The following is a 17,179-nucleotide window of genomic DNA, read 5'->3' as shown; positions in this document are numbered from 1 at the left end:
CAGGGGCGCGAATGACAGCGTGTGGTTGTCGGGGAGATGGCGGCGCGGGGGGCGGGGAGGGGGTTGTGGGGGGAAAGGGCGCAGGTGCGGGAGGCGGGTCCCGCGGCCTGATGGTTGGGGGCGGGGCCTTGGCGTGGGGGCGGAGCCTGGGCACGAGGCGTGGGGTCTGGAGGGGGCTCTGGTCTCCGGGACCAGAAAGTGAACCTGTGTGTAGGTTAGCGGCGGAGAAAGGGCTCAGGTGCGAGGGGCGGGGCATGGGGTGGCAATGGGAGGGGCTGCAAGGAGAGTCTGGGGAAAAGCACAGGTGCAGCGGGCGGGGCTGGGGAAACCCTGTAGGGGCGGGGGCGGGGGCGGGGGCGGGGGGAGGCAGGGGGCGGGGCTGAGGATCATTGGCAGGTCCGGAAGCAGGGCTGCAGGTGAGGACTAGCCTGAGGGTGAGTGGGACCCTTTTGGGGGAAGGAAGAAGCTGCCCTCTCCGCCGTCTTGGGGCTTTGGGTTTTCTGCGGGCTTTGGAGGCATTCATGGTTGTCTTTTGGAGGGGCAGGCCAGGGCAGCCTGTGTCTTTGCTGAGTCGTACAAGGATCGCAGCTGCCCTGGTTAATAGGCCGACTGCTTTCCTGAGCCAAACCGAGCCCTAAGTGGGCACACTGCCTTTGTTGTTGTTGTTGTTTTTGTTTTACTCCCCTGTTGCTGTTGAAGGAGCTTGGCAGGATTTCGGGGTAGTTAGGTTTCATTGGTTGATCAGCTGTTGGAAAATGTGTGCTCTTCAAGAGTAGTCGTTGGTGCTATGCTCGGAAGGGTTCTGGATCTCCTGGTAGCAGATGCTCATGCAGATCTTCACAGTGCTGGTCTCAAAAAGATAGAAAAGGTAGCGGGGTGGGGGCGAAGAGGCACAATGAGAACTTGGCTCTTTGGAGCTGGGACAGACACCTGGGAGTTATTTTTGCCTTTTTGTGTGTTTTGTTGTTGTCAAAGTAACCATAACTGGTGCCTAATTGTGACCTTCCAGGGCCAGAGGGGAATTACGTGTCAAGAGGTGAGGTAAGGTCTAATCCCAGCACTTGGGAGGCAGAGGTAGGCGGATTTCTGAGTTTGATGCCAGCCTGGTCTACAGAGTGAGTTCCAGAACAGCCAGGGCTACACAAAGAAACCCTGTCTCAAAAAAACAAAACAAAACAAAACAAAAAAAAGTCTCTTTCTCGAGAGTTTGAATTGCATTTGTGTTGGGGAATTCCTTCCTCCAAACTAGAGGTGGTTTAGATTATGGTACTCCCTGTGAAGCCTTGGGCAGGAATGCAGCCTGGGGAGCCATGATAAATGGAAAGGGAAGCATGTTTCGTTGTTGGCTGGCCTTTGGACCCCAGGTCCAGTGTGGATCTTAGCTGATGGATTAGGCCTATAGTAGAGCCCATTGGAATACTCCCACTACCAACTTGATTCTGCCACGTTTCAGAAAGAAGACTTTAGGATGAAGAGCACAGCAGACCTTCATTAGGTGTTTATGGAGACAGAAGGGAGAGATATGATAGAGTCTCTGTGCTCCAGAAGTACCCTTTATCTGTGTGTGACCTTTGGGTACCTTGTGTTTCCTCACGAGTGCTTGGCTAATCTAACCTGACATACCTTTTCACCCTGGGTTAGATGGACTGAAGACAAGGTGCAGAAACTTCTTTGCTAGCTTGCATTTGCCTTCATTTTAGAAACGTGGGACTTTTGGGGGGACCAAATACCATGATGCTTCCCTTGCTACCATTGGCATCAGTGATTCAGTGCCTCATGGGGATGTGGCAGGGATAGGCCCCTGTTGCGGAAGCACTTGTGTGGCAGGTGCTAGGTCTAGAAGCAGCAGCGTGAGTTGTCCCACCCTGTCTTGGCAGAAGCTGTGTGTCATCTAGGGACTTTCTCCTGTCCTTTGTGTTAAAACAAAGCTCCAAACCTGCATATCAGAAAATTAGATGGTTAGTTTTTTTCCCTTCTTAAAAATAGTTTTATTACATTTATGTGTATTTCTGTGCATGTAACCGTGTGCATATGAGGGTCAGAGGATAACCTGAGGGAGTCTGTTCTCTGCTTCTACCGTATGGGTTCCGGGTATCAACCTCGGGTTCTCAGGCTTGGCGGTAGGCACCTTTATAACCTCTGTTTATAACCTCTGAACCCTTTCACTTGCCTCATAATTGACTTTATTTTTTTCATAGTTAGCTTTTTAATTTGTTATTAGGGCAACCACATTCAGAGCTGAGAGAAAACTGCATAGTAGAAAACTGTTGTGATCTGTCCCCAGCCTGTTCCTTACAGCTCTGGCTTGGTAAGCAGGCAGATTGGCTTGAAGCCTCCCACTGTTCCTTCTGCCGTGTGACCTAACACCAGCGTTTTACTTTCTCAGAGTTTTGGTTTCCTTAGCTGTAAAAATGAAGAACAAGCCTGATTTACTTTGTAAATTTGTTGTGAAGACATAACAAGCCATTTTAAGGTACTGCAATTCCATGGCACCCAGCACTGGAACCTTTCCCTCCCTGTCCCAGCCCCTGGCTGCCCAGCTTCCAACATTGGTTACGCAGAACAGCATGTGGCACAAGGAGATGAGGACCAGGAATTCTGAGGCCTTTGCCTCTTATATAACCTCAAATAAGTCTCCTTTTCTCTCCTGAGCTACACTTTCTTAGCTGAGTGGAGAGCGCTGGACAGTGTGATCCTTAGGAGGACTAATTCTGCCTTCTGTTTGGCAAGCTGAAAATCTTAACATTTTTCAGAAAAGCAGGAAGGTGGAAGTCAGTGACCCATGGTTTACTTTTAAAAAAATATATGTCTACGGGCTGAACAGGTGGTACAGTGGTTGGGACACTTGCTCCAGAGGACCCGAGTTTTCAGTTCACAGCATTCAACATCAGGCAGCTCACAACAGCCTGTTTCAGAAAATAAAACAGAGCAATATTGCTCCTGTTGGGCACCTGGTAGGAAGTTACCAAATCTTTGTTGAAGGAGCAGATGAAGGCTATTCTTTAGGAAGTCAGTCTGGCTGACTGTCTCCCCTGCTCACAAGTCTGCTGTACCTTCAGCATATGTTTTGTCTGTTGCACAAGAATGTCACAGCCAGATGTGGTGGTGGACATCTTTAATCCTGGCATTCAGGAGGCAGAGGCAGACAGATCTCTGTGCCCCTTCCCCTCTACTTGCTCCAGTCATATTTATTTCATATATGTGGGTACACCGTCACTATCTTCAGACACAGCAGAAGATGGCATTGGATCCCATTATAGATGATTGTGAGCCACCATGTGGTTGCTAGGAATTGAGCTCAGGACCTCTGGAAGAGCAGTCGGTGATCTTAACCACTGAGCCATCTCTCCAGCCCAATCTCTGTGCTTTTAAGGCCATAATTAGACCTGGTCTCAAACAAGAAAACGATAATATCACAGTGCTATAGTGGACTTTGTGAGATTCAACATGAAAGGCAAAAACTGTGATGCAGGAAGAGATAAGTTGGGGTGAGGGATGGAAGGGCAGGGTGAGAGAAAACAGAGATGGATAAATGACAAAGTCATGGAAACCAATACTGTAGAAACTATATATGGAAGGGTGCACACACACACACAAGACACACACACACAGAACTAAAATAGGGTTACTCTGTAACAAGGTACCAGTGCTCCACTGGACTCCACAGACTAACAAATAAAAAGTTCAGTTCCAGGACTCAGTACCTCTTTAGTCAGTGATATTCCTTAGATCCTCAGAACATTATAGGCTTTTGCCAGTACTATTGGCTGCTCTTCAGAACTTGAAGTTAAGACCCCATTGTTGAAGAGGCCACATAATTGAATCATAGACCACAGAGAAACCTAGCTGGAAGCTTTAATCATAGTTTCATAGGGCTGGGACACTCACCAGAGGAGGACAGTGATCATTGGTCTTACCACCTGGGAACCCTGGGAACTACAGTGCCTGACCTGGCAGAAACGCCCACTGGTGCACTGGTGGCGTGAATGTCACAGTAGTAACTGATCCTTTTCTGATTGGATTTAAGACCCATTTCACATGATGACCAATACCTGGAACCATTATGGGCCACGAATCTGTGACTAGATTGGTCATATGCCCCAGGTAAGAGCTCCTAATACCTATCATTATACCTGTGGAGAAGAACATCCTTCAGCCCCCCCGGCCCCCCATTAGAGAAGTTGCTTCTTACAGTAGATGACAATTAACACAGAGATTCACACTTGTTAAGGTGCAGAGAATAAGAGACGGTGGAAAGCTCAGCCCTAGATGGGACATCTGTATCGCATTCCTCCCGCTGAGGCTTGAGGGTCATTAAAGAGGAAGGGCATGGAAAGACTGTAAGAGCCAAAGGTGGGGGGTGACTCTGAGGAAACAGTGTTTTCCAGACACAGCAGGGCAGCTGCACATAGGAGTTCATAGCAGCTGTGGCAGTATGTACAAGATCTGTGCAAGCCTAAGCCAGACCAAATTCCAGCATACAAAGGAGAGGTGGTTCCACCTCTGGCTCAGGAGCCATTAGCACCTGATAGCTGCTGGAAGAGGTGAGAGTCAGTTTTCTTTCCGGGTAGCCCTTGGTATGTTTGCCATGTTCTAGTGCAGTCCCACACATTCACGACGAATATATGAGCAGCACAGCTGGGCTTGGTGGATTTAAAGTAAGAACAGGGAGGACACAGAGTTCCATGGGTAGGGAAGGGCTGGGTCTGGGGGGAGTTGGGGTGAATATGATGTGTGAAATTCTCAGTGAGTTAGAAAGAGAGAGAAAACAAGGCTGCCCTCCGGTCCTGTGCAGTCTCAGTGCAGACGGCACTCGTGCGTGTGTTCACATAGCTTTCTCCTTCACAGTCAGTTCTTTTAAATAGTTCTCTAAAACGTTTATCTCACAAGCTTAAACAAAACTTACAGGGATTATTTTAAGCAAGTAGGGGGCTCACATGTTAGGTGTCTGTCTTCCCTTAAGCCTGCAGTTCCATGTCCTCTCCTTGGAGGAGGCGGCTGTAATTGGTTATTTATTCTATATTCTTTTCTCTTGCAACAGTCTGTACATACCACCAGTCCCCTTTGTATATCCATTGACTTTAGTCTGGAAAAGTTTCCAGCTGTGGGGACTGCTCCATGGTACATAGAATTCCTCTGATACTGTAAGCACTGGTTTATACCCCTACCCCCACCCACATGGTGTTTACTCATTCCTGCCTAGTAGTCATTGTTTAGAAGACTAACAAGAGATGTCCCCTTTTCTCTAGGGATGAAATGGCTCTGGTCCCAGTGAACAATAGGTTAAAGGGCAGTGCGTGTACTTGGATGTGAGACAGAAAGCTAAAAGAGAAAGGAAAGGGGATTTGCATGCTGGGATTGAAAACTGATTTTCCATTTAGCCTGTGACTTGGGTCTAGCTGTGGTACTTACTGGCTGTATGACATGGGCAGTTTACTTACTGGTCCTGGGTGATGATAATCAGATCAGTCTTGAGTTTTGCGAGAGGAGAAGACATCATGCTTGCAAAGCATGCACAGTGTCAGGCCTTATGGATGTCTAGAGCAGGTGAGCTGCCCTGGCTCACAGCCCCAAGTGGGCTCCAGTCCTTGCCGGCAGATAGATGCTCACCAGGCACTTGAAGGTGAGCGTGGAGACATAGTGTGCAGGCATACAGACATACGGCCTTACCACGTTCACAGGTTGTGTGGAGAGAGATAGTCCAGTCAGTAGTTACAGAGCTAAGCGCTGGGCCCAGCAGTAGGGGTGAGCAGTGAACAGTGACTTCCCTGGGAAACTTGGGGAGGGGTCTCCCCAGCCTCCATTTTCCTCCGTTTATTTTGTTTTCTTTTCTTTTCGAAATAGCATTTCTCTGTATAACCCTAGCTATCCTGGCACTCACTCTGTAAAACAGGCTGCCTCAAACTCAGAAATCAGCCTGCCTCCGCCTCCAGAGTGATGGGATTAAAGATGTGCACCACCACTACCTGGCTTCATGTTTCCTCCTTTGTGAAGCTACTTAGTTCTTCACTGTCATCATGTGCATACTGTGATCCATGCACTGAGTTATTGTATGTATGGCATTATGCCTGTGTTTCTTAGTGCTCAGAGAAAGTTGGCTTGCTGCCGAGTCCCAGGCTCTGCCAGAATAGGTGTCTTGGGCCATGGCATGATAGAATGAGTCATGTGTCCCAAACGTGGTTGCCTATGGTTTTTCTCTAAGTCATCCTAGTCTCTGAATTCTATCCACATTTCCAAGTGCTTATCAAAGACAGTTCCATGGCTGCAGGTGTGGCTGCAACAGTTATCCTGTGGAGTCTTTAGAGTGTGCAGAGCTGGGGGAAAATAGGCCTGAAGATGGGCAGGTCATATTTGCTGACATGTACCTCTATCCCCTCCATTCTCAGCCTGCCAGTAGCTGGGCTGGAGGAAGGAGGCCTTGGGAGATAACTAGGTAGCTTATAGATTTAAAAAAGATCGATTGAGGGGCTGGTGAGATGGCTCAGTGGTTAAGAGCACTGACTGTTCTTCTGAAAGTCCTAAGTTCAAATCCCGGCAACCACATGGTGGCTCACAACCATTCGTAAGGAGATCTGACTCCCTCTTCTGGAGTGTCTGAAGACAGCTACAGTGTACTTACATATAATAAATAAATAAATCTTTAAAAAAAAGATTGATCGATTGATCTATCTAGCTATCTGTGTAATCTGTGTGTGTCTATATGAGTTTTTGTGCACTATGTATGTGCAGTGGAGTGTAGAAGTAAGGGTATCAGATGCCCTGGATCTGGACTTACAAGTGGTTGTGCACCCTCATGGGGGTGTTTGGAACTGAATTCTGGTCCTCTGGAAGATCAGCAAGTTCTCTTAATGACTGAGCCATCTCTCCACCCCAATATGTGGACTTTGACGTGGGCCAGAGTACATTGTTTGGATCTGCAGGGCTCACAGAATGTACTTCCGTAACTGTCATTGTGGGCACTCATTGATCTTTCTCCAGGTGAGCACTCACTCTCCACTCTGTGGCTCCTGCCATGGGCTGTATGTTGCTCTGGACAATAGGCACATGGGGATGATTCAGTCCTGTCCTGCCCTTTAGTGCAAATGGAGGCTGACTGGAGGTGATTAACCTCCACAGAAGCCAGAGAATGAAATGGCTGAGCAGATTTAGGCTCTGGAGTAGGCTGACCTGGGTTGACATTATAGCTGCTGCAGACAACCTGTGTCACCCACAGCAAGTGTCTTCCCTTCCTTGTAAGATGAGTATTCTCTGAGTTGGGGCTTTGCAGTGGGGTACAGTGGGGCACTTAGCACAGTACCTGGAAGGAAGCTGTCTGGAGGAGCACCAAGCACTGCCTCTCTGACTGTTTCTTCTGATCTTAGCACAGTGTGAATGGTGCTGATCAGATGTCCCCAGCCATCCCGAGGGTGCTCCTCTCAGGAGCTTCTCTCCTCTCTTCCTACCTCTTCTTAAAGGAGGTGCTAAGCACAGAGTCAGGTAAGCACCCTATTTACTTGAGCACAGACAGAGTCCCTGAGCTTACCCATGGGCCACTAGCTGGGCTTGTCTCATCTGCACCAGGAGAGCAGAGACCATACAGACCCAGGTCCTTCATTCTTCTGCAGAACTTGTGTGTTCATCTGCCCTGTCGGGGAAGTTCGTCTCCTGAGCTAGCATCAGAGAGGCTGAGGGGTGTGCTTGAGGCACAGTGTTTTCTTATTTGTGTGGAGATGTGAAAGTGCCTCCCTCAGCGTGGCCCTCATGAGGTTTCCAGGAGATGACACCAACCAGCACTTGCCAGAGGGTTTGCTCAAGAGCAACTGCAAGAGCAATGTGCTAGGATGAGACTCATTTTCATCAGAGTTATGGATTCTGGGATGCCTTTTTGGGGGCTACCAATGATCCCATGTGAAAGCTGTGTGACTCATTGTTCAAAGAATGTACTCAGATGAGCTGGCAGTAGGGCTGGCAGTAGGACTGGCAATGGGGCTGGCAATGGGGCTGGCAATGGGGCTGGCAGTGGGGCTGGCTATTGCAGCCAGGAAGGTGCAGCCTCTTTGCATTGGCTGTGTCACCCACAGCAAGTGTCTTCCCTGCCTTGTAAGATAAGTATTCTCTGAGTTGGGGCTTTGTGGTGGGGCTTGGCAGATGCAGGTCTTGATCTCAGGAAGGCGGCGGATAGTACTAGAGTGGGAGAGACACTGTGGGCAGGGCCTGTCCAGGAGCTCCCTGGTCCTGAACCTGGTCCTGATCCTGGTCCTTCCTGTTTTATTGTTATATGATTCTAGACAGTGAATATTACAGTCTTCTTTCTCATGTGTATGTGTGTGTGTGTGTGTGTGTTGGGGGGCATGTGCATGCCGTGGCCATGGAGGCCAAAATAGGGCATCAAATCTCCTGGAAATGGAGTTAGATGCAGTTGTGAGCCACCATGTGGGTACTGGGAACTGAACCCAGGTCCTCTGGAAGAGCAGCCAATACTCTTAACCACAGAGCTATACCTGCAGCCCCTGGCAATGGGAAAGAAATTTAGATGCTTGGCCTTGACAATCACAGGTTTCTTGGAAATGAGGTGGAAGGGAGGGGCAATAACAAGCATCTTTAAGTCCACTTGTATTGGGCCTGATAATTCTTACCCACTTTTGTGTCCTCTGGTAAGTAGGACAAGGGAGATCAGTTAGTACATTTTTGAATTAAATATTTATGGAAAACAAGTTAATAAATTCAGAAGAACTTGTTTTTCTTCTTTGTGGTGATAAAATGTTATGTGGAGTTAGTGACTTTCTCTGTTTTAACCATTTCCTTCACTGTCTTCTTTGTAACTTTTCCTCTCCTTTCTTTACTTCTTCCTTTTCTTAATTTTTTTCCGGGTATTTATTTGTCCTAGGCTGGCTTTTAGTCAGGCTTGCAGAACTGAAAAATGAAGTGGCATAATCCCAGATCTCTGGGAGGCAGGGGCAGGCAGATCTTTGAGTTCAAGGCTAGCCTGGTCAACAGAGTGAGTTTCAGGACAGTCAGGGCTATACAGAGAAACCCTGTCTCAAAAACAAAACAAAACAAGAAAAAGAAAGAAAGAAAAAAGAAAAAAAAGAGAGAAAGCTCTTTAGATACGCCGCTGTTGTGTGGGTATCTGGCAGTTAGATGAGTGAGGAATGAGCTGTTGAAGAAAATGGACTGGTGTGACTCCGTGTTGGTACAGAAGTCCCTTCCCTAGTATCCTACTGGAGTACTTCACTGTGCCCAGTGTCTCGGTGGCAGTTATTTCTGCCTTGTGTTGATCGGACAGGATAAAAGTGGTTGATTCACTGAAGACAGCGGAAGCTCAGAGAGGTTCGTTATCCAGGGTGAGGCTAGGAGAGAGTTGGGGTTTTTTCGCCTTGGTGGGCGCCACCTTCACACCCTAGACACCTTAGAGTAAGGCCTGACCCTTGCCTTGTGGGCGCCTCCTTCACACCCTAGACACCTCAGAGTAAGGCCTGACCCTTGCCTTGTGGGCGCCTCCTTCACACCCTAGACACCTCAGAGTAAGGCCTGACCCTTGCCTTGTGGGTCCCTCCTTCACACCCTAGACACCTTAGAGGAAGGCCTGACCCTTGCCTTGTGAGCGCCTCCTTCACACCCTAGACACCTTAGAGTAAGGCCTGACCCTTGCCTTGTGGGTATCTCCTTCACACCCTAGACACCTTAGAGGAAGGCCTGACCCTTGCCTTGTGAGCGCCTCCTTCACACCCTAGACACCTTAGAGTAAGGCCTGACCCTTGCCTTGTGGGTACCTCCTTCACACCGTAGACACCTTAGAGTAAGACATGACCCTTGCCTTGTGGGTGCCTCCTTCACACCCTAGACACCTTAGGGTAAGGCCTGACCCTTGCCTTGTGGGTACCTCCTTCACACCCTAGACACCTTAGGGTAAGACCTGACCCTTGCCTTGTGGGTACCTCCTTCACACCCTAGACACCTTAGAGTAAGACATGACCCTTGCCTTGTGGAGCCACCGGCAAGCTGAGGAAATGGAGCTGCCTGGATAAAGGTACCTATTCCGGCTTTGTTGACTTTATGTATTTTTAATTTCCTCTCATTGCATTTGGGGAGTTCAGTTCAGCTCAGTGTGTTAGGACCCGGGAATCCTGGTGTTACAGTGAAAAGTGAGACAGTAACCATTAGTGTGTGTGCTTGGCACCTGATGACCGGAGTTGGGATCTGGCTTCTGGGGAAGGTTGATGAGGTGGTGTGCTGGTTGGTGTGTGGCCTCCTTTTGACCTCATTTAGCTTTCTTATGTTCCTTATCTCTGGGCACCTTTGCACCCAGCATCTGTGGCCTCTGTGCTTATCAGGTGGCCTGTCAGGCTGGAGGGCCATGCATCTTCGCTTCCCAGATAGGGGAAGAGACTTTGTCTGGGTTTCATGCTCAGTTGTCCTGATTTCTCAGTCATGTGAGCAAATTCGTTTGAGTATAGCAATCTCGTAACCGCTGCCAGGAGGTCATACATGACTGCTAATAAACCATGCCAGTGCTTATGGGTTTATCTCAGATGACAGACTCTGAGGCTGAGGGTCATTGTGACTACAAGGGAGCAGGGCTAAGCCCTGACTGGCTGTGAGGCTCTGCTGACTAGCCTGGTGACAGTGGCTACCTATAAGAAACAGTGTTTCTGTTCACCGGTTTCCATCATGGTTCTGGGCTGTTGTAATGGGGGAACATCCTAGTCTTGGGAAAGCTCTTAACCCAGTTTACCAGCACCCAGTGGTACTCCTGAGATTCGGAGGAGCAGCTTATATTTCGGAAAAACAGATCACCAGTGTGGAGCTAGAGTCTACCTTGAGGGGTTTCCTGGTGTCTGTGCATCCCTAGGGAAGCTCAGGATTGGATGACTGCCAAGGATGAGCTGAAGGGGGTCAGACCACACCTGTAGCTGAAGGCAGAGGGCAGCCTTGCTACTCCATTTTCCCTGTCCTGCCAGACCCATTTGTCTGTCTGTCTGTCCACTGGGCCTGTCCTTGTTGAGCTAGTGAGTACCAGCACATTGCTGGCTGTGGTGCAATGAAAACCAGCCCTGTCCTGTCTTGTACAATGTTAGATGCCTGAGCACGAAGCAGTAAAATATTAACTACAGCCCAGTGTGGTGACACATGTCTGTCATCCAGTACTTAAGAGTTGGAAGCAGGGGCTGGTGAGATGGCTCAGTGGGTAAGAGCACCCGACTGCTCTTCCAAAGGTCCGGAGATCAAATCCCAGCAACCACATGGTGGCTCACAACCATCCGTAACGAGATCTGACTCCCTCTTCTGGNGTGTCTGAAGACAGCTACAGTGTACTTACATATAATNAATAAANAAATCTTAAAAAAAAAAAAAAAAACGAGTTGGAAACAGGAGGATGCCAGTGTGGCCAGTGTTGAGAACAAGGGAGAGATGAATGCTGGTCCCAGGAAACGGCACTGGTCAGACTGAGCTAGCAGTCTCTGCCATGTTATGTCCTAGCTGTTGAAGTTGATTTCTGGACTTTCCAGCTGTCAGCTAAGCAATGCTTTCTGAGCTGTTGATTCTCTGCCTTCAGGAGAGCAGCCAGCCTTCTTTCTGCTTCCTGCAAGACTGGCTGCCCCCTCTCTTCTTGAGGGTATTTGAGGATACCTTGAGCTCATTAGCGTTTTTTAATCATGATGTGCAAATCCATGGAGCATGTAACTGGGCTCTACACTGTGTCACTGCCCTAGGGACCCTGTGGTCTTGATAGTTAGGAGACAGCAAATGAGGGCAGAACAGTATTGGAGGAGGCCACACCTTAGAAATGAGAGCTAATAGGACCACATAAAGCTTCAGGTCTTAGAGAAAGGCTTCAACTTTCTGGGTGCAGGAATTGGGTAGGAGGTGCATTTGGGTAGCCACACAGAAGTCTGGGTGAGCTGGTGTGCTAGTTAGGCCAGTGTATGTGCTGGGTGTGTCATCAGACGAGAAACTGGGAGGAGGAGCTGGGAGGAGGGAGCTTGAGAGGGCCCGATGGAGAGTGAGCATGCATTTAGCTCTTGTCCTGGGATGGATGGAGGCCGTTGAAGCCCTGTTAGTGCTGATTCTGCTGCAGTGTAGAGAAGGTAGCAAGAAGGAGGCAGAGATCAGGGGATGAGGGATGCTGTTGCTAGTCTAGGTGCCAGCTAGTGAGTCCTGATCCTGGCCATGGATGGCTGTTTCATAAAGCTGAGGTAGTAGACCTTTGCACAGTGATGCAGTGAGGAAGGAGGGTGAGGTCTGTCTTTGACTTTGTTGACAGGAGATGGTGGGTGGACCCAATCACTGAAAAATGGAATTTAGAAGGAATGGTAGTTGGGGAGGAAGAGGTAGTGAGCTGGGGTTTGTCCGTTTGGAGTCTGGCTGGCCTTCCTAGTGAAAGCGCCCTCATTCGTACAGAAGATTCCCGTTCCTTTTAGAGTGTTTAATTGTTTGATAGTGTAAAACTGTGCTAGACTTTGTTGATGAGCACGACTGTCTTACACTGACTGTCTTTTCTCCTTGCTGTAACACAGTGCCTGAGGAGGAAGGATCGGAAGGAAGGCAGGCTTCTTCTGACTCACATGAGAGAGATACAGTCCACCACAGCAGGGAAACTGTGATGGTGGGAATGTGAGGCTGTGGTCATGGTGTGACTTGGAGAGGTGAATGCTGGTTCATGCTTTTTTTTTTTTTTTTTAAAGATTTATTTATTATATGTAAGTACACTGTAGCTGTCTTCAGACACTCCAGAAGAGGGAGTCAGATCTCCTTATGGATGGTTGTGAGCCACCATGTGGTTGCTGGGATTTGAACTCTGGACCTTTGGAAGAGCAGTCGGATGCTCTTATCCACTGAGCCATCTCACCAGCCCGCTGGTTCATGCTTATTCAGCCCCAGACTCAGGCCATCGGACAGTGCTGCCACATTCTTCCTTAGTTAACCATCAGCAGAGGTCCTCGGAGACTTCTGAGTGATTCTAAATCCAGTCAAGCTGGTATCTGACACCAAGCAACAAATGACTCTAGCTACTGTGAGCCTGCCCTCCCCCCCCTTTCTTTCGAGACAGGGTTTCTCTGTGTAGCCATGGCTGTCCTGGAACTCACTCTGTAGACCAGGCTGGTCTCGAACTCAGAGATCCGCCTGCCTCTGCCTCCCAAGTGCTGGGATTAAAGGCATGCGCAACCATTCCCGGCTCCATTTTTCTCATTTAACTGTTACTCTTTGGGTTGCTGTCTTAGGGTTTTATTGCTGTGAAGAGACACCATGACCACAGCAACTCTTACAAAAGAAAGCATTTAATTAGGTGTAGCTTACTAATTAGGGCCAAATCAGAGGTTTAGTCCATTATCATCATGGCAGGAAGCATGTTGTTGGCATGCAGGCAGACATGGTGCTGGAGGAGCTGAGAGTTCTACAACTGGATCCAGGCAGCAGGAAAAGACTCTGAGCCACTGGAAATGGCTTCAGCTCCTGACACCTTAAAACTCTCCCGCCTATGATGCACTTCCTCCAACAAAGCCATGCGTACTCTAACAAGACCACGCCTCCTAATAGTGCCACTCCTTATGGACTAAACCTTCAGAAACATGAGTCTGGGGGGCGGGGGGGCGTTCCTCTTCAAAGCACCATAGTTGGGTTATAAGTGTTATAAACATAAGAGAAGCTGGGGGAGGAGGCTTTGGGGGGAATTAAGGGTGATGCATGCCTTTAATCCCAATACTCAGGAAGCAGAGACAAGCAGATCTTTGTGAGTTTCAGGCCAGCCTGGTCTACAGAATGAGTTTTAGGACACCCAGGGAGTGCTACACAGAGAAAGCCTGTTTCCAAATGCCAAAACCAAACCAAACCAACCAACCAACCAAAAAACTCCACAAAAACAAAGACATAAACTACAAGTTTCTTCTTAAGGTATGGGAAGTTAGAAGGGTATCAGAGTATGCTGGGTCAGAGACCAAAGTGCTTTCTAAGTCTGAGGCTGCCTCATGGCCTAAGATGGCTGCTAGAGCTCTGGTCTTTCCATCCAACGTAAGACCTTTGAGGCCAACCTGGGCTACAGTGTGAGACTCTATCTCAAAACAAGCAAGCTAGCAAACAAAGAATGGTCAGGTAGAAAGAGCAGAAAAAGTAACACTATAGAGATACAGCAAGAAGATTCAGCCCCTAGGGACGTTTGTTCAGTAAACAGGGGCAGCTGTCGCATCATCTGCCTTGTCTTCTTGAGGAAGTCAGAGGTGCCATGACAGATGAGAGAGGAGGCGAGAAGAGAAAGAATGTGCTAACCAAAGGACATTAGAAAGTAAGTCACACACGCCATCATCAGAAGTGAGAAGTGCCACCCATGGTTGCTGAGCATCCTGGACAAGGAGGATGGAAATGGAGGAGATGTTTGCACGAGGAGGTCCAGTGTGTGTCTTCTGGAGTGCTTAAGCTGGAGACCAGGACAGGATGGGTTAGAAGGAGTCCTCAATTTAAACCAGAGAAAGACTCCATTTGTAGGTTATAAGCCTCCTTGTAAACCAGACAAAATAAGCAAAGATGTGCCAACACCTAACATCTAGGTGAAATTTCAATTTTAAAGGAAGACGTAATGTGAGCCCTTGCCTAAGAACCCTTGAGAGAAAGAATACCCTGTTGACAGAGTTCATGCAGAGTGGAACTGCCTGGGGCCAGTGGAGCACTGCCAGCCAGTTGTGGGGAAGGAGCAGTGTCCGGTTTGATTGACATCTGATTGTAACAGGTACCAGTTTCAGGCAGTCCGCACTCACCTTTTATGTGTAGCTTTTGCTACACCCATACTAACACTGTTCCTGGGGGAAATCTGATTGAAGGCATGCTCTGCAGTTGGGAGGTGACTCAGACCTAGAGTCACGTGCATAGGCATGACAATGGGAAAGGACCAGCAGAGTGGAACCATTCCAGGACGGTGATTGTAACAGAGAACCTGAAATAGTTATTGAAAGAAGACAGAGTATGAAGTCATAACAGTTAAGGCAGGAACAGAATCTGGCTCAAAACAAAACTGCATATGGAAGCTCTCAAAGAGCAGAGGTTTAGCAGCCATCTCGAGCCCTCCCGTGTGCCTGGATGTGTTCCTCTGGCTCACACAGTGCTGTGCAGGTGCCACCCGCCTGAGCTGCTTTCAGGGTAGTTCCTTGGGGATACTGTCTCATACTCTGTGGAGCAGTTTACTGGGCACCTTTGTTCTAGTCTTTGGAAAACAGCGATGTTGAAACAGTTGACGCTTGAGTTACTATGTAGCCTAGGCCATTCCACTCTGAGGTGTATAGCCAAGAGACAGATGCCCAGACAAAAACCTTTCCCTGCTGTTCATAGCTGCGTTGTAATAGAACCTACAACGCCAGAAATTCCTACCAGCTAATGAATGGCTAGAAGGATGGCAGGGTGTGGGCCCCCTGAGCTGCAGGCAGCAGTTTGTTAGATTCCATTTGTGTGAAGTGTTCTGAAGAGGCTGAGCCTTAGACACAGAAGGTGGGTCAGTGATTGGAGGGCTGGAGAGGGGTGGTGGGTGGTGACTTGTGTGTGTGGATTGGGGGACAGTGGTGAGAGTGCTCTGGAGTTAGCAAGAGGCAATGACCAAACCCTTGTGGAGTATGGGAGAACCACTCAATTCTAGAATTGTAAAGAGTGAGTTTGGGACACATAAATTCTGGTTTAAAAATCTTTATTACATGTTAGTTGTGCAAAAAGCTAAAAATAGCCGGGCAGTGGTGGCGCACTCCTTTAATTCCTGCACTTGGAAGGCAGAGGCAGGTGGATTTCTGAGTTCGAGGCCAGCCTGGTCTACAGAGTGAGTTCCAAGACAGCCAGGGCTACACAGAGAAACCCTGTCTCAAAAAAAAGCAAAACAAAAAATAAAACCCCCAAAACAAATCTCAAAACAACATGCACACACCCCAGGGGGACCTCCACATTGCTCCCAGATCTTGGGGTATATATACCCCGCCTTTTTTGTATAGGTCTCACAGTTGGGTTGACCTGCCTGTCCTTCCCCACAGGGCTTTTGTGCCTTCTCTTAGGCTTTCCCCCCCCCATTTCTCCCTCTTGCTCTGGCCCATAGGTTCTTTATTCGTTTCTCGTTACGGATGGTCGTGAGCCACCATGTGGTTGTTGAGATTTGAACTCATGCCCTCCGGAAGAGCAATCAGTGTTCTTAACTGCTGAGCCATCTCTCCAGCCCCTCTCCTCGGGTTTTATGAAGAAATGATATTTAGGCAGAAGTGGCAACAATGCTACACTTTACTCTGACTCACCTCAGGTCTGTAAGTTTGAGGGCCCTGTCACTGTCACTGGTCCCTTCTCTAAAGGGACTGTGCTTACCCTGTGAATGCCTCTTTACCAGGGTAGTTAACACGAAGGAGAAATGATGGCACCACTACAGAGTCTTACACTTCTATTCCCGCTGATGGAAATGTGAGCTGGCATAGCCACTAGGAAAACACAGAAACAGCCCTCACCCCCACGTGGCACCAAGCCAGCTCCGAGACTGGCACACAGAATGGCAGGCGGGCATGTCCCAGAAGCCTTGCTCTGCAGTGCTGGCAGCAGCACTGACACTAATTGCCCAAATGGGAAGCCAGGCCAGAGCTTGTCAGTTGTAGGATGGGCACACATCCTATTAGGATCCTGTAGAGTGGTAACCCTGGTTAGAGTACCAGCTCAGCTGGGAAATCTGGGTGACCCACAATGTTCATTCCCATGTACATACCCTTTGTATAGATTAGGAAGAGACAAGGTGGATCCATACTAACAACCCACAGTAGTGTGTGCCCCTTATAGGCAAGTCATGATGGAAGGGTCATGTGGGCATGTGGGGGCCCCACACAGGTACTGATTGGAAGTGGGAATTCCTTGAGTATCATGTACACTTCTGCATACATTGTACTTCTGTGAAGAAGTTTATATAAACATTAAGAAAATTTCTTTTAGCTGGGCGTGGTAGCGCACGCCTTTAATCCCAGCACTCGGGAGGCAGAGGCAAGCGGATTTCTGAGTTCGAGGCCAGCGCCTGGTCTACAAAGTGAGCTCCAGGACAGCCAGAGCTATAAAGAGAAACCCTGTCTCGAAAAACCAAAAAAAAAAAAAAAAAAAAAAAAAATTTTTTTTATTACTAAAGTACTTCAGAAATGAGTAAAATACAATTATTTTTAACATTCTCATATCTTTTATCTCTATAATCTTTTATTTGTAATCATCT

The 17,179-nt window shown here is 48.4% G+C and overlaps 1 protein-coding gene across 3 annotated transcripts in view; it reads left to right on the top strand.

Annotated features, from left to right (window-relative positions):
- Positions 1 to 384: 384 nt before the first annotated feature.
- The window catches only part of Ralgps1 (Ral GEF with PH domain and SH3 binding motif 1), a 245,190-nt gene continuing 228,395 nt past the window's right edge, over positions 385 to 17,179 (top strand). For all 3 annotated transcript variants that reach the window (XM_029474030.1, XM_029474029.1, XM_021182377.2), the window contains exon 1: positions 385 to 416. The gene's annotated coding sequence lies outside the window, so the exon portion shown is untranslated. The remainder of the gene's footprint in view (positions 417 to 17,179) is intronic.

The sequence above is a fragment of the Mus caroli genome, chromosome 2 (assembly GCF_900094665.2).
Source record: "Mus caroli chromosome 2, CAROLI_EIJ_v1.1, whole genome shotgun sequence".
NCBI classification, from domain to species: domain Eukaryota; kingdom Metazoa; phylum Chordata; class Mammalia; order Rodentia; family Muridae; genus Mus; species Mus caroli.
Note: the sequence above shows the minus strand (reverse complement) of the source record. Positions and strands in the feature narration are given on the sequence as shown.